This window comes from Schistocerca americana, chromosome 3 (genome assembly GCF_021461395.2).
Source record: "Schistocerca americana isolate TAMUIC-IGC-003095 chromosome 3, iqSchAmer2.1, whole genome shotgun sequence".
Taxonomy (NCBI): domain Eukaryota; kingdom Metazoa; phylum Arthropoda; class Insecta; order Orthoptera; family Acrididae; genus Schistocerca; species Schistocerca americana.
This window is the reverse complement of record NC_060121.1, coordinates 372,422,131-372,443,413: the sequence shown is the minus strand read 5'-3', so window position 1 is coordinate 372,443,413 and position 21,283 is coordinate 372,422,131. Positions and strand designations below refer to the sequence as shown.

The 21,283-nt window shown below is 43.4% G+C and overlaps 1 protein-coding gene and 1 non-coding gene across 2 annotated transcripts in view; both read right to left on the bottom strand.

The window, feature by feature from the left end:
* LOC124607422 (serine/threonine-protein phosphatase PP1-alpha-like) overlaps window positions 1-21,283 on the bottom strand; it is a 558,241-nt gene that overhangs the window by 295,939 nt on the left and 241,019 nt on the right. The gene's annotated exons all lie outside the window — the stretch shown is intronic.
* Window positions 16,109-16,183, bottom strand: Trnat-ugu. Its single transcript has one exon. It is a non-coding gene; the product is annotated as a tRNA-Thr (tRNA).

The following is a 21,283-nucleotide window of genomic DNA, read 5'->3' as shown; positions in this document are numbered from 1 at the left end:
ATCACCAACTTTCTTCTATGAATGTGAAAATATTTTGTTGTGACTCATCTTCACTGGGAGAAACGATCATTGTAATAAAATAAGAGAAATCAGGACTCACACGGAAAGATTTAAGTGTTCGTTTTTCCCGCGCGCTGTTCGAGAGTGGAACGGTAGAGAAATAGGATAAAGGTTTTTCGATGAACCACCTGCCAGACATTTAACTGTGAATTGCAGAGTGGTTAAGCAGATGTAGATGCAGAGCTTTTATAAGCCGATGTCCTTACTGACTGGACACGGAAGTTACTTTCTTGCAATATAATATGTTCATGGTTACTGAAGTTGTTGTTTATGCATACTACAGACAGAACAACATGGCTAGCATATGGACAAGTGAAGAATTATACACCCGTCCAGTTTCGTCAACAGTGTGGTTTGTGAGATAGATTTAGCCGACAAGTGCAGTTGGATAGCGCTGCAATGGCAAGTCATCTTAACCAGCATATCCGCGGCGCACGAAAAATACAGACCCCGCAACGAACCTGTGACGTCACACTAGTCGCCTTGACCGACATACAACGCGATCGCTCGACTATGTCGGGGGCCAGGTGGGAAATCAGTAAGTCAGTGAATATGTATCCAATAAAGTAATTAATTTTGTAAAATGGTATCGAGACCGTGAGCCTATTCGAGGGCGCAGCTACGAAGCATTAACGAAGTCCCAGACAGTAATTCGCTCTTCTCTGGAGACGGCCGCTGCAACTCGTAAGACACGTAGTGTCTCATGCTGTGACGTATGCCACAGGGCCCGTATATCTAGTCGGTCCCGACTGCGTCCCACGTGACGCGGCCTCTGCCTCGCTTGGTTGGTTTTAGCGACCACGTCCACGTCAGCGGCCTCGTCCCGCGTGAGGTTTGGGACGCCCCCTGAGAGCCAGCACGGCGTTGCGGGTGCCGTGACACCGCCGGCGCCAGCGTCCGCGCGTCGCGACGTGTCCCTGGCGGAGGCGGTCCCGCGCCGCCAGCTCGTCCCTTCTATATATACGCGGCCGTGGCGGGCCCGGGCTCTCACGGCCGCCAGCCGCCAGCCGCCAGCACGGTGCAAACAAATCGCCCACACCTGTCGCCGCCCACATGTAGCACACGTCGCTGGCCATTTCTTATTGAGAATGGCACGGGACATCGCAGTCTCTTCTCCCATTGCCAAAACGTACAATGGCACTTTGCCAACGCATTATAGCGTATGAATGTGAACTAAAAAAAAAAAAAAATAAAGGGTGTTTCCTATAGCTGTAGAAGTTAAAATTTTTTCTCCAAGTAGAAATGTTCACGCACGAGAGAAAATCGGAAATAGTTACTAGTTTTCTATTTGCTGAGGACAGCTATTTTAGTGTACAACCATGCCACAGAAAAACTTCCAGCTTCAGTATTGAATCATTAGATGAAGACGACATTACTGAAGGGACGTGGATGTTAAAAGGAGATGAACTCTTCCAAGAGAAAACACACACGTTTAACAGAGACCAAGAAACTGGAGCGATTCCTTGGAACTGAAATATGCATTGATATACCTAACGCATAAAAATGTGATAAGGTAGACCCGTATAAGTACAGGAGTTTATCTGAATGAGATTAGTTTTTAACCTCCCGTCAACAACGAGATCATTAAAGACGGAGCACAAGCTCGGATTATGGAAGGATGGACAAGAAAAGCTGCCGTACCCCTTCGAAGGAATCATCCCCGCATTTGCCTTAATCGATTTAGGGAAATTACGGAAAACCTAAATCTGGATGGCCGGGCGCCGTTTTTAAACCGTCGTCCTTCCGAATGCGCTAACCACCGAGCTGTCTTGCTCGGTAGAGTTTATCTCTGCGAAGCATAAGCATTAACAAGTGACAGCGGATTATTTTGTCTCGCACACATTTATCTTGCTTTGCACGTGGTGCTGGTTGGACTACGCAAGCCGGCCGCGGTGACCGATCGGTTCTAGGCGCTTCAGTCCGGAACCGCGCGACTCCTAAGGTCGCAGGTTCGAATCCTGCCTCGGGCATGGAAGTGTGTGATGTCCTTAGGTTAGTTAGGTTTAAGTAGTTCTAAGGGGATTGATGACCTCAGATATTAAGTCCCATAGTGCTCAGAGCCATTTTTTTTTTTTTTACTATGGAAGCGGCAACATTCATAAAACTCTTGAATTCATGATGCCAGAGACATTCGCGTAACCAGCGACTTAATTCACACGGCGTTGGTGTGTCGCAAACAAATGTTGCGAGAATGGGAGCAAGAGAAAAAGGAAATTCCTCTTATTATTCTGTTTCGTAGTCCATTATTTCCATTTTTTAACCAATCCAATGATCGCAGTTTCAAGGGAAGAGTTTTCTACGATGTATTTATTTACATTTAAAGAAAATAATAGCGGTTATTAAAAAATAGGCAAACAGTTGATTAAACGAATAATATCGAAGAAAGGAGATTTCTTTAAAAAAGTAGCAGATAAATATGAGTAATGGTAGAATTCATTGATCACTTCGTAACAAGAGGACAAAGGAGCTTTGGAACTTTTCCCGGAATAATATAGACCCAAAATATTGATGATCTGTACTGCAAAAAGGGAGGAATTTGAGGAGATGGGACCTGGATAAACTGAAAGAACCAGAGGTTGTAGAGAGCTTCAGGGAGAGCATTAGGGAACGATTGACGAGAATGGGGAAAAGTGATACAGGAGAAGAAGAATGGGTAGCTTTGAGAGATGAAATAATGAAGGTAGCAGAGGATCAAGTGGGTAAAAAGACGAGGGCTAATAGAAATCCTTGGGTAACAGAAGAGAGATTGAATTTCATTGATGAAACGAGAAAATATAAAAATGCAGTAAATGAAGCTGGCGAAAAGGAATACAAACGTCTCAAACATGAGATCGACAGGAAGTGCAAAATGGCTAAGCAGGGATGGCTAGAGGACAAATGTATGGGGGGTAGAGGCTTATCTCACTACGGGTAAGATAGATACTGCCTACAGGAAAATTAAAGAGACCTTTGGAGAAAAGAAAACCACTTGCATGAATATCAAGAGCTCAGATGGAAGGACAGTTCTAAGGAAAGAAGGGAAAACAGAAAGGTGGGAAGAGTATATAGAGGGTCCATACAAGAGCGATGTTCTTATAGAAATGGAAGAGAATGTAGATGAAGATGAAACAGGAGATATCATACTGCGTGAAGAGTTTGACAGAGCACTGAAAGACCTAAGTCGAAACAAGGCCCCGGGAGTAGACAACATTCCATTAGAACTACTGACAGCCTTGGGAGAGCCAGGCCTAACAAAACTATACCATCTGGTGAGCAAGATGTATGAGACAGGCGAAATACCCTCGGACTTCAAGAAGAATGTAATAATTCCAATCCCAAAGAAAGTAGGTGTTGACAGATGTAAAAATTACCGAACCATCAGTTTAATAAGCCACGGCTGCAAAATACTAACACGAATTCTATACAGACAAATGGAAAAGCTGGTAGAAGCCGATCTCGGAGAAGATCAGTTTGGACTCCGTAAAAATGTTGGGACACGTGAGGCAATACTGACCCTACGACTTATTTTAGAAAATAGATTAAGGAAAGTCAAACCTACGTTCCTAGCATTTGTAGACTTAGAGAAAGCTTATGACAATGTTGACTGGAATACTCTGTTTCAAATTCTGGAGGTGGCAGGGGTAAAATACAGGGAGCGAAAGGCTATTTACAATTTGTACAGAAATTAGATGGTATTTATAAGAGTCGAGGGGCATGAAAGGGAAGCAGTGGTTGGGAAGGGAGTGAGACAGGGTTGTAGCCTCTCCCCGATGTTATTCTGTCAGTATATTGAGCAACCAGTAAAGAAAACAAAAGAAAAATTCGGAGTAGGTATTAAAATCCATGGAGAAGAAATAAAAACTTTGAGGTTCGCCGATGACATTGTAATTCTGTCAGAGACAGCAAAAGACCTGGAAGAGCAGCTGAACGGAATGGACAGTATTTTAAAAGGAGGATATAAGACTAACATGAAGAAAAGAAAAACGAGGATAATGGACTGTAGTCGAATTATATCGGGTGATGCTGCGGGATTTAGATTAGGAAATGAGACACTCAGTAAATGAGTTTTGCTATTTGGGGAGCAAAATAACTGATGATGGACGAAGTAGAGAGGATATAAAATGTAGACTGGCAATGGCGAGGAAAGCGTTTCTGAAGAAGAGAAATTTGTTAACATCGAGCATAGATTTAAGTGTCAGGAAGTCGTTTGTGAAAGTATTTGTAAGGAGTGTAGCCATGTATGGAAGTGAAACGTGGACGCTACATAGTTTAGACAAGATGTGAATAGAAGCTTTCGACATGTGGTGCTACAGAAGAATGCTGAAGATTAAATGGGTAGATCACATAACTAATGAGGAGGTATTGAACAGAATTGGAGAGAAAAGAAATTTATGGCCCAGCTTGACTAAAAGAAGTGATCGGTTGGTAGGGCATATTCTGAGGCATCAAGGGATCACCAATTTAGTATTGGAGGGCAGCGTGGAGGGTAAAAATCGTAGAGGGAAGCCAAGAGATGAATACACTAAACAGATTTAGAAGGATGTAGGTTGCAGTAAGTACTGGGAGATGAAGAAGCTTGCACGGGATAGAGTAGCATGGAGAGCTGCATCAAACCAGTCTCTGAACTGAAGACCAGAACAACAACATGACATGATTCATCTCCGTGAGGACAGAAAAGGAAAACTATTGGAAAAAATCTACTTCGTACGCTGAATTAATACGTAGACTTGACTGACCACCGACATTGTTATCCAAAATTAAAACAACAAACCGTTATTTCCCTGTCCTGTGTCTAATTCACGATATTAGCATACAAACTGTCAACAGATGTCCTTACGATCGTGTTCTGCACGGAAGATGGAATTTCGGTCAACGGAAAACCAGGCTAACGATGACGTCAGGAAATCTATCAAACCGAGTAGTGTTTGTCGGGTAGCCCCACATACACAATCTCTGTGTCCACAGTCACAGACGGCGCAGAATGGCACAGAGAAGACGCCTACCAGACTCTCTGCAGTGGAGGGCCACTGGAAGAATGGAAGGAGGACTGTCGCAAACTCATGTGGCCCGATGGCCTAATATGAATCGTTCTGTTGTTTCTCGGATGAGGAAACAGTTTATAGAGACCGAAACTGTATCGCGAAGTACAAGGGAGGGCCGACTACGTGTGACATCAGAAAGACAGAACCAAAAAAATGTTCAAATGTGTGGGAAATCTTACGGGACTGAACTGCTAAGGTCAACAGTCCCTAAGCTTGCACACTTTTTTTTTTTTTTTTGGGCATCAGTCTACTGACTGGTTTGATGCGGCCCGCCACGAATTCCTTTCCTGTGCTAACCTCTTCATCTCAGAATAACACTTGCAACCTACGTCCTCAATTATTTGCTTGACGTATTCCAATCTCTGTCTTCCTCTACAGTTTTTGCCCTCTACAGCTCCCTCTAGTACCATGGAAGTCATTCCCTCATGTCTTAGCAGATGTCCTATCATCCTGTCCCTTCTCCTTATCAGTGTTTTCCACATATTCCTTTCCTCTCCGATTCTGCGTAGAACCTCCTCATTCCTTACCTTATCAGTCCACCTAATTTTCAACATTCGTCTATAGCACCACATCTCAAATGCTTCGATTCTCTTCTGTTCCGGTTTTCTCACAGTCCATGTTTCACTACCATACAATGCTGTACTCCAGACGTACATCCTCAGAAATTTCTTCCTCAAATTAAGGCCGGTATTTGATATTAGTAGACTTCTCTTGGCCACAAATGCCTTTTTTGCCATAGCGAGTCTGCTTTTGATGTCCTCCTTGCTCCGTCCCTCATTGGTTATTTTACTGCCTAGGTAGCAGAATTCCTTAACTTCATTGACTTCGTGACCATCAATCCTGATGTTAAGTTTCTCGCTGTTCTCATTTCTACTACTTCTCATTACCTTCGTCTTTCTCCGATTTACTCTCAAACCATACTGTGTACTCATTAAACTGTTCATTCCGTTCAGCAGATCATTTAATTCTTCTTCACTTTCACTCAGGATAGCAATGTCATCAGCGAATCGTATCATTGATATCCTTTCACCTTGTATTTTTATTCCACTCCTGAACCTTTCTTTTATTTCCATCATTGCTTCCTCGATGTACAGATTGAAGAGTACAGGCGAAAGGCTACAGCCTTGTCTTACACCCGTCTTAATACGAGCACTTCGTTCTTGATCGTCCACTCTTATTATTCCCTCTTGGTTGTTGTACGTATTGTATATGACCCGTTTTTCCCAAACCTTCCCCTTACTTTTTTCAGAATCTCGAACAGCTTGCACCATTTTATATTGTCGAACGCTTTTTCCAGATCGACAAATCCTATGAAACTGTCTTGATTGTTCTTTAGCCTAGCTTCCATTATTAGCCGTAACGTCAGAATTGCCTCTTTCGTCCCTTTACTTTTCCTAAAGCCAAACTGATCGTCACCTAGAGGATTCTCAATTTCCTTTTCCATTCTTCTGTATATTATTCTTGTAAGCAGCTTCGATGCATGAGCTGTTAAGCTGATTGTGCGATAATTCTCGCACTTGTCAGCTCTTGACGTCTTCGGAATTGTGTGGATAATGCTTTTCCGAAAGTCAGATTGTATGTCGCCAGACTCATATATTCTACACACCAACGTGAATAGTCGTTTTGTTGCCACTTCCCCCAATGATTTTAGAAATTCTGATGGAATGTTATCCATCCCTTCTGCCTTATTTGACCGTAAGTCCGCCAAAGCTCTTTTAAATTCCGATTCTAATACGGGATTCCCTATCTCTTCTAAATCGACTCCTGTTTCTTCTTCTATCACATCAGACAAATCTTCACCCTCATAGAGGCTTTCAATGTATTCTTTCCACCTATCTGCTCTCTCCTCTGCACTTAACAGTGGAATTCCCGTTGCACTCTTAATGTTACCACCGTTGCTTTTAATGTCACCAAAGGTTGTTTTGACTTTCCTGTATGCTGAGTCTGTCCTTCCGACAATCATATCTTTTTTGATTTCTTCACATTTTTCCTGCAGCCATTTCGTCTTAGCTTCCCTGCACTTCCTATTTATTTCATTCCTCAGCGACTTGTATTTCTGTATTCCTGATTTTCCCGGAACATGTTTGAACTTCTTCCTTTCATCAATTAACTGAAGTATTTCTTCTGTTACCCATGGTTTCTTCGCAGCTACCTTCTTTGTACCTATGTTTCCCTTCCCAACTTCTATGATGGCCCTTTTTAGAGATGTCCATTCCTCTTCAACTGTACTGCCTACTGCGCTATTCCTTATTGCTGTATCTATAGCGTTAGAGAACTTCAAACGTATCTCGTCATTCCTTAGTACTTCCGTATCCCACTTCTTTGCGTATTGATTCTTCCTGACTAATGTCTTGAACTTTAGCCTACTCTTCATCACTACTATATTGTGATCTGAGTCTATATCTGCTCCTGGGTACGCCTTACAATCCAGTATCTGATTTCGGAATCTCTGTCTGACCATGATGTAATCTAACTGAAATCTTCCCGTATCTCCCGGCCTTTTCCAAGTATACCTACTCCTCTTGTGATTCTTGAACAGGGTATTCGCTATTACTAGCTGAAACTTGTTACAGAACTCAATTAGTCTTTTTCCTCTTTCATTCCTTGTCCCAAGCCCATATTCTCCTGTAACCTTTTCTTCTACTCCTTCCCCTACAACTGCATTCCAGTCGCTCATGACTATTAGATTTGCGTCCCCCTTTACATACTGCATTACCCTTTCAATATCCTCATACACTTTCTCTATCTGTTCATCTTCAGCTTGCGACGTCGGCATGTATACCTGAACTATCGTTGTCGGTGTTGGTCTGCTGTCGATTCTGATTAGAACAACCCGGTCATTGAACTGTTCACAGTAACACACCCTCTGCCCTACCTTCCTATTCATAACGAATCCTACACCTGTTATACCATTTTCTGCTGCTGTTGATATTACCCGATACTCATCTGACCAGAAATCCTTGTCTTCCTTCCACTTCACTTCACTGACCCCTACTATATCTAGATTGAGCCTTTGCATTTCCCTTTTCAGATTTTCTAGTTTCCCTACCACGTTCAAGCTTCTGACATTCCACGCCCCGACTCGTAGAACGTTATCCTTTCGTTGATTATTCAATCTTTTTCTCATGGTTACCTCCCCCACACACTACTTAACCTAAATTATCCTGAGGACAAACACACACACCCATGCCCGAGGGAGGACTCGAACCTCCGTCGGGACCAGCCGCACAGTCCATGACTGCAGCGCCCGAGACCGCTCGGTGAATCCCGTTATTTGGCTGTAAGGGTATGACGGTACCACCTTAGTACTGTGCAGCAACTGGCATCGGACCTGGCAGCATCCGCTGGACGTGTTGTATCGATGCAAGCGTGTAGAGAAGGCTTCGTCAGAGTGGCCTTTACTGTCGGAGACCTGGTGTATGTGTGCCTCTGAGGCGTCTTCACCCGGGCAGTCGAAGAGTGGGCCAATGTTTTTTTCACTGATGGGTCCCGAATTGGTCTGGAGAGTGATTCTCGACGGATTCACGTCTGAAAGGAATGTGGAACACGATATCGATGAGGATCACTAATGGTGTGGGGAGGGATTATGCTGATCTCTGGAGCACCTCTTCATGAAACTGTACGGGCGAATTGGAAAGGTTTAACTGTCGTGACGAGGTCTTTGGACCCCATGTAGTGTTGTTGCGAGGTGCTGTGCGCCCAAACTTCGTACTGATGGACGATACCGGTTGATGTTTTCTTGGAAACGGAATATACTCCACGCATGGCGAAGTCTGCTCGCTCTCCCGATTTGAATCCCATAGAGCATGTTTGGGGCCGGTAGAAGTGGCCGAGCGGTTCTAGGCGCTTCAGTCTGGAACCGCGCGACCGCTACGGTCGCAGTTTCGAATCCTGCCTCGGGCATGGATGTTTGTGATGTCCTAAGGTTAGTTAGGTTTAAGTAGTTTTAAGTTCTAGGGACTGATGACCTCAGAAGTCAAGTCCCATAGTGCTCAGAGCCAGCCAGCATGTCTGGGATGCACTAGGGAGACTGCATCACGTCAGCATCCATCAACCACTCTCAAAACTTGTGAGCAGCTCCGAAAGAAGAATGAACGTTATTGCCTCAACATGACATTTATGACGTTATTAACAGCATGCTCCGACCTTGACACGCCTGCATTGCTGCCATAAGTAGTCACATCCCATAGTGAGCACAATAACCAGTTCCCACGCCCGGGTTCCCGGGTTCGATTCCCGGCGGGGTCAGGGATTTTCTCTGCCTCGTGCTGACTGGGTGTTGTGTGATGTCCTTAGGTTAGTTAGGTTTAAGTAGTTCTAAGTTCTAGGGGACTGATGACCATAGATGTTAAGTCCCATAGTGCTCAGAGCCACAATAACCAGTTGTCGCAATGAGTGGGCAAATGTATTAAGTTGGAAAAAACGAAGAACATCGTCGTCTATTTTTTTGCATGGTGCAGTTGTTTACGTTCTGTATTCTTTCCATTGTTTCTACTTTTCTATCACCTGTTTATACTGTTTTGTAGCAAAATAAACGCAATCTTGCAAAATTTCCGTTTGTTGCTTTAATTTTGGACACCAGTGTAGCAGTAAGATAGAGCTGCCATCATACCGATGGTAGTGTTTATCGGGAGAGTTCTGGGGAGGTGTGGTACATCTACAAAGCAGACTCCTCGAACACAACACGCGTACGACTACATTGCTTGGGTGTTAGGATATCGGTCAGGTTAGCAAGATTTGTTGCCAGTCGATTCGATAAGTACCACTGTGTTGTGGAAATGCCCCTCGAGCTTATGTGGGAATCCTGGGAGGGAATAAAACGATCCTTAAACGAAACGCGGTCGAGAAAGTTTAGAGAACCAGCATTTGCGACACACTGCAGGGCACAACCACTGCCTCTAGCGTTCGTCTCCTCTGAAGATCAGGAGAATAAAATAAGGGATGTCACGGGTTTTACCTTTGCCAACAGCCAATCGTTTCTCCATCACTCCATTTGTGAATGGAACAACATATGGAATGAGTACAAAAGGCGCAAAGTACCCTCTGTACAGTGGTTTATGGAATATACGAGAGAAGTTCTATAAGCAATGCAATGCTTTTTTTCTGAAAGCAGGTTAGTTTTATTCAGAATTTCAATTCACTGTATTATTCCCCCCTCTTTTGGCTACACCATATTTTTCAACATAATCTCCGTTCCAAGTGATGGCCTTACGCCACCTTTGTGGGGGGGCCTGTATTCCCGCGTCGTATCACCCTCTTGGTCTACATCGGAGCCAACGTCTTGCTGCATTAATAACCTCCCCATCATCCGCGTGCCTCTTCCTGCATCAGTGGGCCAGACTGATGGAAGTTGGGATGTGCGAGAACCGGGATATGTGGTGGTAAGGAAGAACAGTCCAATGAACCTTTGTGAGCTCCTCTTGGGTGTGCAGACTTAGTGAGGCCATCCATTGTCAGGGAAAAGGAGAAGTGCGTTAGCATTATTGTGGCGACGGCTGAAGTCGTTCCTTCAATTTCCTGAGAGTAGGATAATACACTTCAGAGTTGATCGTTGCACCATAAGGGGGGCATCAAGCAGAGTAAGCCCTTTACAGTCCCAGAAGCCCTTCGCCATGACTTCACCGACTCAGCGTGAGTCTTTGAGCTTTTTCTTCGGGGGAGAGATGATGTGGCGCCACTTGTAATGTTATGTGAGCCTCACTGCCCTTTTCTTAACTAATTTGTGCCTAATTTTATTCTGAGAAGCTCAGTAATATTGGTAAATACCAAGTGAAGCGCAGCTGGACAGCAAGAAACTCTTTAGCGCGCAATCCCCGCAACGATTGTAGTTGTGAATCTTTGAGTACGGACTCTAAAAAAAAGGGAAAAAAGACAATTGATTTGTATAAAAAAAGAGGACTTTTAATTCACGTCTTGTGGAAAGAGGGCGTGTTGCTAGGCCGTCGCTCAGAACGTATTGTTACATTAAATGTAAATTAGTATTTTAGTGATAAAACCAAGTATGTGTAAGAGTTGCCAAACATTTACGACCGAGCGAGGTGGCGCAGTGGTTAGACACTGGACTCGCATTCGGGAGGACGACGGTTCAATCCCGCGTCCGGCCATCCTGATTTAGGTTTTCCGTGATTTCCCTAAATCACTCCAGGCCAATGCCGGGATGGTTCCTCTGAAAGGGCACGGCCGACTTCCTTCCCTAATCCGATGAGACCGTTGACCACGCTGTCTGGTCTCCTTCCCCAAACCAACCAACCAACCAAACATTTACGTATACAAATTTTTTCGAAGTGAAGAATAGAAATATCTTGTTTTTGGAAATTTAAGTGAACTTCATTGTCGTCTCCGGCTATCAATCGACAGAACTGTAAGTGTACAAAGTTCACTAAAATACAGGAAAGGAAATGCATTCTCTATAATTTTCACTCAATACGTAACAACCTCTCATAATTTCTTAATTACAGTAACTGGATTATTTTCTTGTATTATAGTATGGTGCTGAACTCCACTGATCAATTTTGATGTAGCAGGACGTGTAGTTTGAAGGAAGTTTGTGTGCCAAGTGGTCTCCTTTTCTCACGAAAAGTAGATTGTTGTTTGATCTTATTTACTTGCAACAGCGGTTCCTTAGGTATGAAAAGCTACGAAATCTTGGGCTCAAAGCTATCCGCAATACGGCCAAGTAACCAACAGAGTCGTACTTTAAACCTTAATGAACAATAACTTCCTCCAAATTATAATACGTCACCAAATGGTGCAGGAACTGATCATTTAAGCAGGCAGCAACTAAAATTCAGGTACCAGTTACGACTTAAAGTAAACTCCCAATCAAAAATCAATCTCTCTCTCTCTCCAAACACATATATAAATATTCATATTATTTAAGATAAAAGTCATTTTATACACTTCATGAATTGCCGTTTTGTTTCGGGTCGCAATGATGAACCCATGTTTCACAGCAGGTGACGATGTTCGACAAAAAATTGCCGCTTTCAGCCTCGTAACGCGCAAGCAATTCCGTACAGATTGTCCTTCTATGCTCTTTACGGTCTTCTGTTAGGCGGCGAGGAACCCTGTTGGCAGACACCCTTGACTACCCCAACTGGTGCACAAATGTGTTAGCACTGACAGCAGAGACGTCCAGTTGAGCAGCGAGGTGTTTGATTGTGATCCATCAATCACCTAGGATGAGAGTTTCCGCACGTCCAACATTGCTAGAGCCACAGTGTTGCTCGGCCAGCCGGCACCGAGGACATGGGACAGCTTTGAACAACCTTCTTGAGATGATGGCAGTCACCTCGCACTGTTCGTTGGCAGGTCTACGTAGATATTCTGCAAGCGCCTATGAATATCTCCGATGTTCTGGTTTTCCGACGAAATAAACTCAATGGCAGCTGTCTGCTTGGAAGACACCACCGTTGCTGACGCTATTTTCAAGGCTACGTACAGCGTCCCACCTATCGGAACCTCATGAAGCTACAGGGGCTGAAGCGGGAATATTCCGCGATGGTCCACAACAAATTTAGCATTTTTTCAACCGAAGTTCGCCGAGAAAAAAAGTGTTGCATTACTTATTGAATGCCCTTCGTATAAGAAAACCGGACCAAATATTAAACGACAAGAAGGAAGCAAGATTAGAGTTTAAAGAACCGTCGATGTCGAGAGCATTACAAACGGAGCACAAGCTCAGATTTTTTCAAAGATGTGGAAGAAAATCATTTGCTTGTAGCTATTTATGAAAATCAAGGAAAACCTAAATCTGGACGGCCGCACTTGGGTTTGACCGTTGTCCTCCCGAATGCGAGTCCAGTGAGCTAAGTACTGTGGCACCTCGCTCGGTAGACGAAGTATTTGTCACCACCGGGAGACATCACACTAATACCGTGATACACCCACGTAGCCTTCATAACGAACTCATTTCGTCAAGGTAGGCGCTCGACAATTTTCATCAGGTATGCCACATCCAGCGACTCCACTGATTCGTGATTAGATCCAGTAAATGTACAAAAATTGGGGGGATGCTGATTGCTATGTTTCACCTGTTGTTCCGAATTGAACCGAACGTTCTCTGTGGGATTAGCATTAGGTGATTTAGTGGGCCAGTCGAAGCGCGATAAGGTACTAGAGTGGTGGTCAAGCCAGAAAAGCATGTGTAAAGCTCTGTGAACGAAGTTGTTACCGTCTTGGAAGAGGGGAGTGTCATGAACACATAGAAGCAAAGGAAAAATTTAGAATGAAATAAGCACGGTAACCTGAATAAGTGGTCTCAAGTCATGATACGAATGACAATGACTTATAATTCTCAAGTTGCAAGTACTTTTAACAATGTCTTTCTAAATAAAGCAGCAAAAATATAATTAATCGGCTCAGTTGCAGAAGCAAGAGAATATATTAAAAATATCATTCCACAAGAGTTTAAGCAAGTAAGCGTAGTGCCGACATCCTTCACTGACATTAATAGAATTGCGAAAAACCGTTAAAAAACGAAAGCTCTTGTGGCGTTGGAATTTCAAACAGAATTCTGAGAGTATGTTCCAGATTGATAAGTAATGTTATTTGTGATATATGCAATGCATCAATAGCATAGGAATTTTTCCAGACATGTCAAAAAATACAATTGTTAAACCTCTTCATAAGAAAGGTGACAAGACAGACTTAACAATTATCGTCCAATATCCTTACTGACACCTTTTTCCAAAATAATGGAAAACATAATGTACTCAAGAGTAATCACACATTTAAGCAGAAACAATTTACATAGTTTGGATTGCAGAAGAGTTGCTGGAATGAATGCTGTTTATAAGTTCACTCATCAAACAATACAAGCCTTAAATAATAAAATATCGCCTGTTGGTATTTTTAGAAATTTTTCCAAGGCATTTGTCGCGTAGATCATGCTACTCTCTCAGAAAAACTCTAGTTTTATGGAATTGATAGTTTAAACACTGCTGGTTTGAATCATACTTAACAAACAGAATCCTAAAGGCCTTGCTGAATAATTCACGCAATGTCGGAAGAGTAGAAAATTTTAGTGAGTTGGGGGGGAAGGGGGTGGGAGGGGGTGGGGGGGTGAGGGGAAATCATTCAGGGAGTCCCACAGTGTTCAATTTTTGGTCCACTCCTATTTCTTATATGTGTGAATGAGCTTCCACTTAACATTCAACAAAGAGAACTGGTTCTTTTGCAGACGATACTGGTGCAATAATAAATTCCATTAGAGAGGAAGCAACAGGAAGTTGGTAAATGGTATTTTCCAAAGAATTATTAAGTGGTTCTCACAAAATGGACTCTCCCTAAATTAAAAAGAAGAACCACACTGCATACAGTTCTGTACAACAAATAGTCATACCAACAACTGATGTAGCACATGAGCGGCAGTCAGTAAACAGAGGAGAACGCTCTAAAATTCTGGGTGTACACATTCATGACAATTTGAACTAGAAGAAGCATATTGATGAGCTTCTCAAACAATTAAGTGCAGCTACTTTTGCTCTTCATGTAATTCCTAATTTTGGAAACAAATGTCGCATATTTCCACTCAACAATGTCTTGTGAAATAATTTTCCGGGGATTGCTCATCACTTAGAAAGTGATTGTACAGAAGCGAGCGGTAAGAACAGTAAGTGGCGTTCAACCACGTAGGAATCTCTTCGAGGTTCAAAATGGCTCTGAGCACTATGGGACTTAACATCGGAGGTCATCAGTCCCCTAGAACTTAGAACTACTTAAACCTAACTAACCTAAGGACATCACACATATCCATGCTCGAGGCAGGATTCGAACCTGCGACCGTAGCAGTCGCGCGGTTCCGGACTGAAGCGCCTAGACCGGCCAGGGTGGCCGAGCGGTTCTAGGCGCTGCAGTCTGGAACCGCGCGACTGCTACGGTCGCAGGTTCGAATCCTGCCTCGGGCATGGATGAGTGTGATGTCCTTAGGTTAGTTAGGTTTAAGTAGTTCTAAGTTCTAGGGGACTGATGACCTCAGAAGTTAAGTCCCATAGTGCTCAGAGCCATTTGAAGCATTTGAAGCGCCTAGAACCCCTCGGTCACCGCGGCCGGCTCCCTTCAAGGAGTAGGCATATTAATTGCGTCGTCACAGTGCATATTTTCGCTAGTGAAATTGGTCATAAATGATCCATCAAAACTTGAGTACAATGATGTTCACACCTACAACATTAGAGGGAAAAATGACCTATTACCCGTTGCCAAAGCTCTGAGTGGCTCAGAGAGGAGTACAATATGTTGCAGTAAAATTTTTGATCATTTGCTTAATAACATAAAATGTCTGACAGATAGCGAAGCAAGATTTAAATGTAACTTAAAATAATTTATCCGTGACAACTCCTTCTGTTCCTTTAACAAAATTATGCTTAAAAACTGCTAGCTAGTAAAAAAACTCTTTTTAAAATGGAAATGCGCGAGCAGGACTAAAATATATGGTCATTAATGTTAACAGTTCCACATCATTTCGATAAAACAATCGTTCAAATGATCTAGGGAACATGTAATTAACTAACCGAGAAACACCCCGAAAATAACGGAGAACGACCTCTGGCCTGAATTACGATGTAGGCAAACGCCTCATTGGGCCGTCGATCCACTCGGACCTCGCATCATTTGGAAAGAGGCAGAATAGAGACTTGTCGGACTATACTGCACGTTCCCAAACAGCTGCTGCCCAGATCATGACAACGTGCAGCTTTATGGGCTACTTTGAGAAGTTATCTTTTCTAAGGTACCCGGCTCCAAATGCGCAATGCATACAATCCCATTGCCATTCTTCGCTCAGAAACTCTCTGACATCGACTGACAGCAGCAATTCCTGTCGGTTGTTACGTCGTATTATGAGGGGTGTTCAATAAGTCCTGAAACACATTTACTTATTTGGATCTGGTGTCTGTTCTTTCGGACATGTCCGAAAGAACAGACACCATTGATGACCTACAGCCGTCTAGAACGAAATTAGAGTTATATTAATACCTTCAGCTGCTGACAGGCGTTGATATATATCAACGGGGACAGGGGAAAATGTGTGCCCTGACCGGGACCCGAACCCGGGATCTCCTGCTTACATGGCAGACGCTCTATCCATCTGAGCCACCGAGGGCACAGAGAATAGTGCGACTGCACGGACTATCTCGCGCACGCCTTCCGCGAGACCCACATTCTCACCCTGTATGTCCACACACTACATTCGTAGTGTCCCATCCCAACACACTCATTACTCGTGGAAGACATTCTTACCAAGTCGCGTAAGAGTTCGGGGAATATGTGTGCATCCGCAAGGTCATGGCCGGTATTGCCAGAACTATATACTTATATGGATATGGTGTTAGAATTATATTAATACATTTACCTGCTGACAGGCATTGATATATATCAACGGGGACGTGTACGCGTTATGCAGGTCTTGGAGTCACTCACGTCCATCTAGAAAGTATTTACTGAGGTTAACAAAGGCGATGTTGGCCTGCTGTACTCGACGACTCCCTTTAGCTACACAGTCTAATGAATCTTTCTAAGAAATACCAAATTAAGATCAGCCTGACGATGCCTAAATAAGGTGAAACGCGTAGTTGACAAATAAAAAACGAAAATTGCAACCAAGACTGTTTTCAACTAATACTAATACAGTTAGGATGCATTACATCACCGATTTCGCTCGAGACCTCCTCTGATTTCCGCTCGTGGGGAACAACGGTTGTCATTCCTCCACTGACATTCAGACAGCTCATCGAAAATGTCCCGAGCGAAGCGCAAGACGTCATAAAGGTGAAGCGTGGACACGCATCCGATATTAATGTCCAGTAATTTGGTTCGGACACTTCTGACCAGACAGTGTAGATGTAGTTGCGGTCGGTTTAGCGCGCGTTTTCTACGATCTCACAGACGGGCCTATCCGTCACGTTCGATGTCAGGAAAATCCGCTGAACCACTCGCGGGACGTGTTGTTGGGTCCGTGGAAGCCTTCGTGCCTCGGAGGCATTTTCGAGTTAAGCGCCATCGGTCAGGGCAGCTCTGCAGAAAGGCGCGCTTTGTTATTTTGGGCGGCCGCTGGGGGGCGCAGAGGGCTGTCAGACGGGCCCATTAGCGGCTGGGCGCGACCCCGGCGGCGCCGCGGGCTGCAACTGCCACAGGCAGGCAGGCGGCGGAAGCGACAGCTAATAAAAGCCGGCGGCGGCGCTGCTTTGAACTGCAAAACGACAACGTTTCTAACGCTGTACAACTGCACCAGATTTCCCACAACACTGGCGTCTTCTACTGTGATTTAAATAATTGATAACGTGTTATTTAGGCTAGTGTAACGTAACTGCTCTGTTACATGTCACTACGCGATCTTTATACAATCTGAAAATGTGTGTTTTTCGTCAACTGTGCTGGTAGAAGGGACACATTTAGTGACCGTTGGAGCCAAATTACAACTTTCTCTCGTGTGAAACGTATCAGGCGACTCGGCATCACGCCTGGGAGGGCTGGACGCTTCAGAACACGGGGGGTCTTTCCCTGAGCTTTTCAAGGGCTGCAAAATTCTAAGAACTCACAGGATGCCTTTCACCGCTTGTATAGGTACATAAAGGATAAGCCCCGACATGCTACGATAAAAGTTATTATCAATAAACACTAGCGCGGCCACTGTAAGCGTCGGCAAAGAGTTATTTTGCTACGCCAGAAGGCGAAAGACAAATGATGGAAAAAATTTTTCAATTTTTTTTGACAGTTATTAGAAAGACTCTGTCGTTAGATCTCGCGGCGAGAAGACATATTCTTGTGAGATGTGTATAGTAGACATTGTATTATCTGAATAACAATTTTTATGAAAATCCAAAGTGTGAGGATTCTTATTAGGCCGGCTGGAGTGGCCGTGCGGTTCTAGGCGCTGCAGTCTGGAGCCGCGAGGCCGCTACGGTCGCAGGTTCGAATCCTGCCTCGGGCACGGATGTGTGTGATGTCCTTAGGTTAGTTAGGTTTAAGTAGTTCTAAGGTCTAGGGGACTGATGACCTCAGATGTTAAATCCCATAGTGCTCAGTGCCTTTTGAGTCCGATTAAGAATCAGTATTGTACACACGGTGAAGAATGTGAACTAATTATACAGGAATCGACGTAAGTTAAAAGTGTAGGACATTGCAATTTCTTAAAAACCTATAAGGAATCAAAATGATAAAAGTGACAAAAAATCACTTTGTTTAATTAATTATATTATATTTCTTTTTTAATATAAAATTTGCACACGCTCTTGTTTGTCAGCATGACGGAGTGCGTCCTTTGAAGTCAGGAAGTTCTATTGAGATCCAGAAGTGTTCGCAAGCGTGGCGAATCTGCTCTCCCTGCAGTGGGTGCTGCTTAAGAATTTGAGCAGTTTCTCCCCTGCGAAATGCACTGGAAAGAGAAACCCTGGATTGTTAGTCTCGTAATCGTGATAGACTTTTCCCTCGAGGATGTTGTCTTCTGTAGCAGTAAGTGCGGTGGTATAGTGCGCGCAGAATACCGTGGCCGCTAGATGCGCCGTCAGATGGGGAAGCGTGGGGGGAGCGGCATTGGTGGGGGGTCGCTCAGTGAGCTGTAGGGCAAAGTGCCGTTCTGAACTCAAGCCTACGTTCACATTTTTTGTAAATATTAAGTGGGGTCGCTCCATGCTCACACTTGCAAGGTGGCCATTTAAGAAGATCTACTGTCACCTTTGCTATCGTTAGTATCAAAAAGAATTCCGCCGAAAATGCAGCGATTTAATTGGCTTGTTAACCATTTGTAACTTTCAGAGTAGCGTCATGGGTGGCGAATTTTAAGTAAAACTTACACATTTCTCTGGTTGCCACTTCAAAATTAGGGTCGTTTACCAAAGCACAATGGAGATTACGTTGTGTCACCTCACTAACGTGTTGTGCAAATACAATTGCGAGAGAATTCTGAAAAAGTGGATTCTCAAGTTTATTAAGTGAGGAACTGAGGAAAAAAGTCAGCAGCTTATGAAAAAGCACATCCACGGTACAAAAAAGGCAAATTTCTTTACATATGTTGTTGCAAAACCCATAGCATTTCTAGTTTCAGCAGCTGTCAATGACCCTTAAAAATTACATTCTTTCGCCGAAAAAGTCTGTAATTCTTGGAATAACATGATAGATAATAAAGTTTTACGTAATAACGATATGGTAAAATACTTCTTCCGCTTTGCGTGCTATCATTTGCCAGAATCTCATCTCGATATCTGAAACTGTTTATGAAATATGATAAATGTTTTGGATATTTCACTTTGGATTTATCGCCAGCGCAGCGCCTTCACAAATGACTGTATCACATCAGATTAGTTTTCTCGAGATTGGTGACAGATAGATACCTCTACCCAAATCTAAAGAAAAATACACTATTTTAGCTAAATTTCATATGCAACAACATATTACGTAATCTGCACCAAACGCAAAATCATAGTGACCTTTTCACTGCACACTTTTCCGAGTTTCGAGCAGCATCTCACTTTCACGAAAATATTACAATGACTATGACCGTTAACGAAATGATCGGCACATCATCATGAACCTGACGTATAAAGCTATAAGTAATTCAAACGACTTTTTTTTACCAAAAGTTACTGTAAAATTGTTTGAGAAAGACTGCAGAGTGCGCTCCTCGATTCTGTCACTGCTGACAGGCTGATAGATGGAAAACGCTGATCGGTCTCCCCTTCCGAACAACCGAATGAACTCGCCCAGGACGTTGGACGAGAACTGTCACTGTGCATAGGCCACCGTACCCTGCGCGGGCTGTAGAGGGGGCGGAGAGCAGCGCGTGGGTCCGCCAGGTCCGATTCCGATCGCCGAGACGCTGGTCTGCGGCCTTCGACAGGTTTACTGTCGGAGTAAGTGTCGAAATTTCGCAGCAGCGCGGTCCTTTAACCTCCGACCAACTCGCAGCTTGCGTGCCCTTTAAAACGCAGCTGGTGTTGGATTTATATTAATTCAGAGTTGGGATTTAGTGTTAAATAGCCATCTTTAATTGGATCTGTGAGCCGCTCAGACCTATTGGAACGCCATATTCACGTCCGCTGGCAAAATTCCTTGTAACTAGTTTTAGCTCATCATAAATAATGGAGGTATAATCTGGTTTGATATATCTATCTTCTTTGTGAAGAGTTTTTTCGTTAATAACCAGTTAAACGGTGCTGCACGCGCAAGTTCATCGCTCTTTTAGCATTTTTGTGACTAGCTAAGATTCTACGATTTTTAGTTTCTAGCTAGCTTTTTATTATTGTACCATCCTTGCAACAAAATCTATTTTTTTCGAGTGTCGTTGACCTCAGATTATATTGTACATTCTACATCAACGAAATACACTAGATTCATTAAAAGTGATCCGCTTAACTTATTTCGCTCAACTTCAGGACTTTGAACTGGCTGCCCTTCATTACTAAAAACTCATAAATATGCTCAGTCACACTGGCATGTTTTAATGTGTTTACATCGTGTCAGTGACCCATTGCAATGCAATTGCCCCCACTGCGATCAATTTTAGGACTTTTCAGTGGAAGGATTTCATCGTTATATTCCGTATGAATGAATAATTTTTTGAAGGCGTGTAATAGCTGGGATAGTTTTTTTTCCTTTTTGCTGAGTTCGTGAGTATGGTAGGCAGACTGCACGACCAATGACGGATCCCAGAACGACTCATAGCAAAACAAAACCAATATAAAAATAGATAAATCAGAGGGAGGGAAAATTTCAGTAGCACTGATGCGACATTTTATAAGAAGAATAAAGAATCCAGTCTCAATTTACACTAACAGAATAAAGGCATCAGGACACCTATAAGTGGACATAAAAATGGGGTCTGTCCACCCGAGGAAAGCTTGAACTCTGCTGGACACACTTTCAGTTCGTGGTCTGAATATCTGTGGAAGACTAGCAGCCGGTCTTTCATCAAGAGCTGAAACCAGACAACGTAGTGAGGTCTGGAGGAAAGTTGGCATTCTAACCCATCCAAAAGGTGTTCCACTGGGCACAAGTCTTGGCTCAAGGCAGGCCAGTCCATTTCAGGTATGTTACTGTTAACATACTGAAACAATCCCTTGAAAAATTATGAATGACTGTGCTGGTAAACTTCTACGTTATTTGATTTTCAAACAGCTGAGCAAAACTCAACTTACTCAAACAGTTTTCTCTTCACTTATTCTGATCATCACTGAACTGACACACAATATTTTTTACCGCAATGCAAT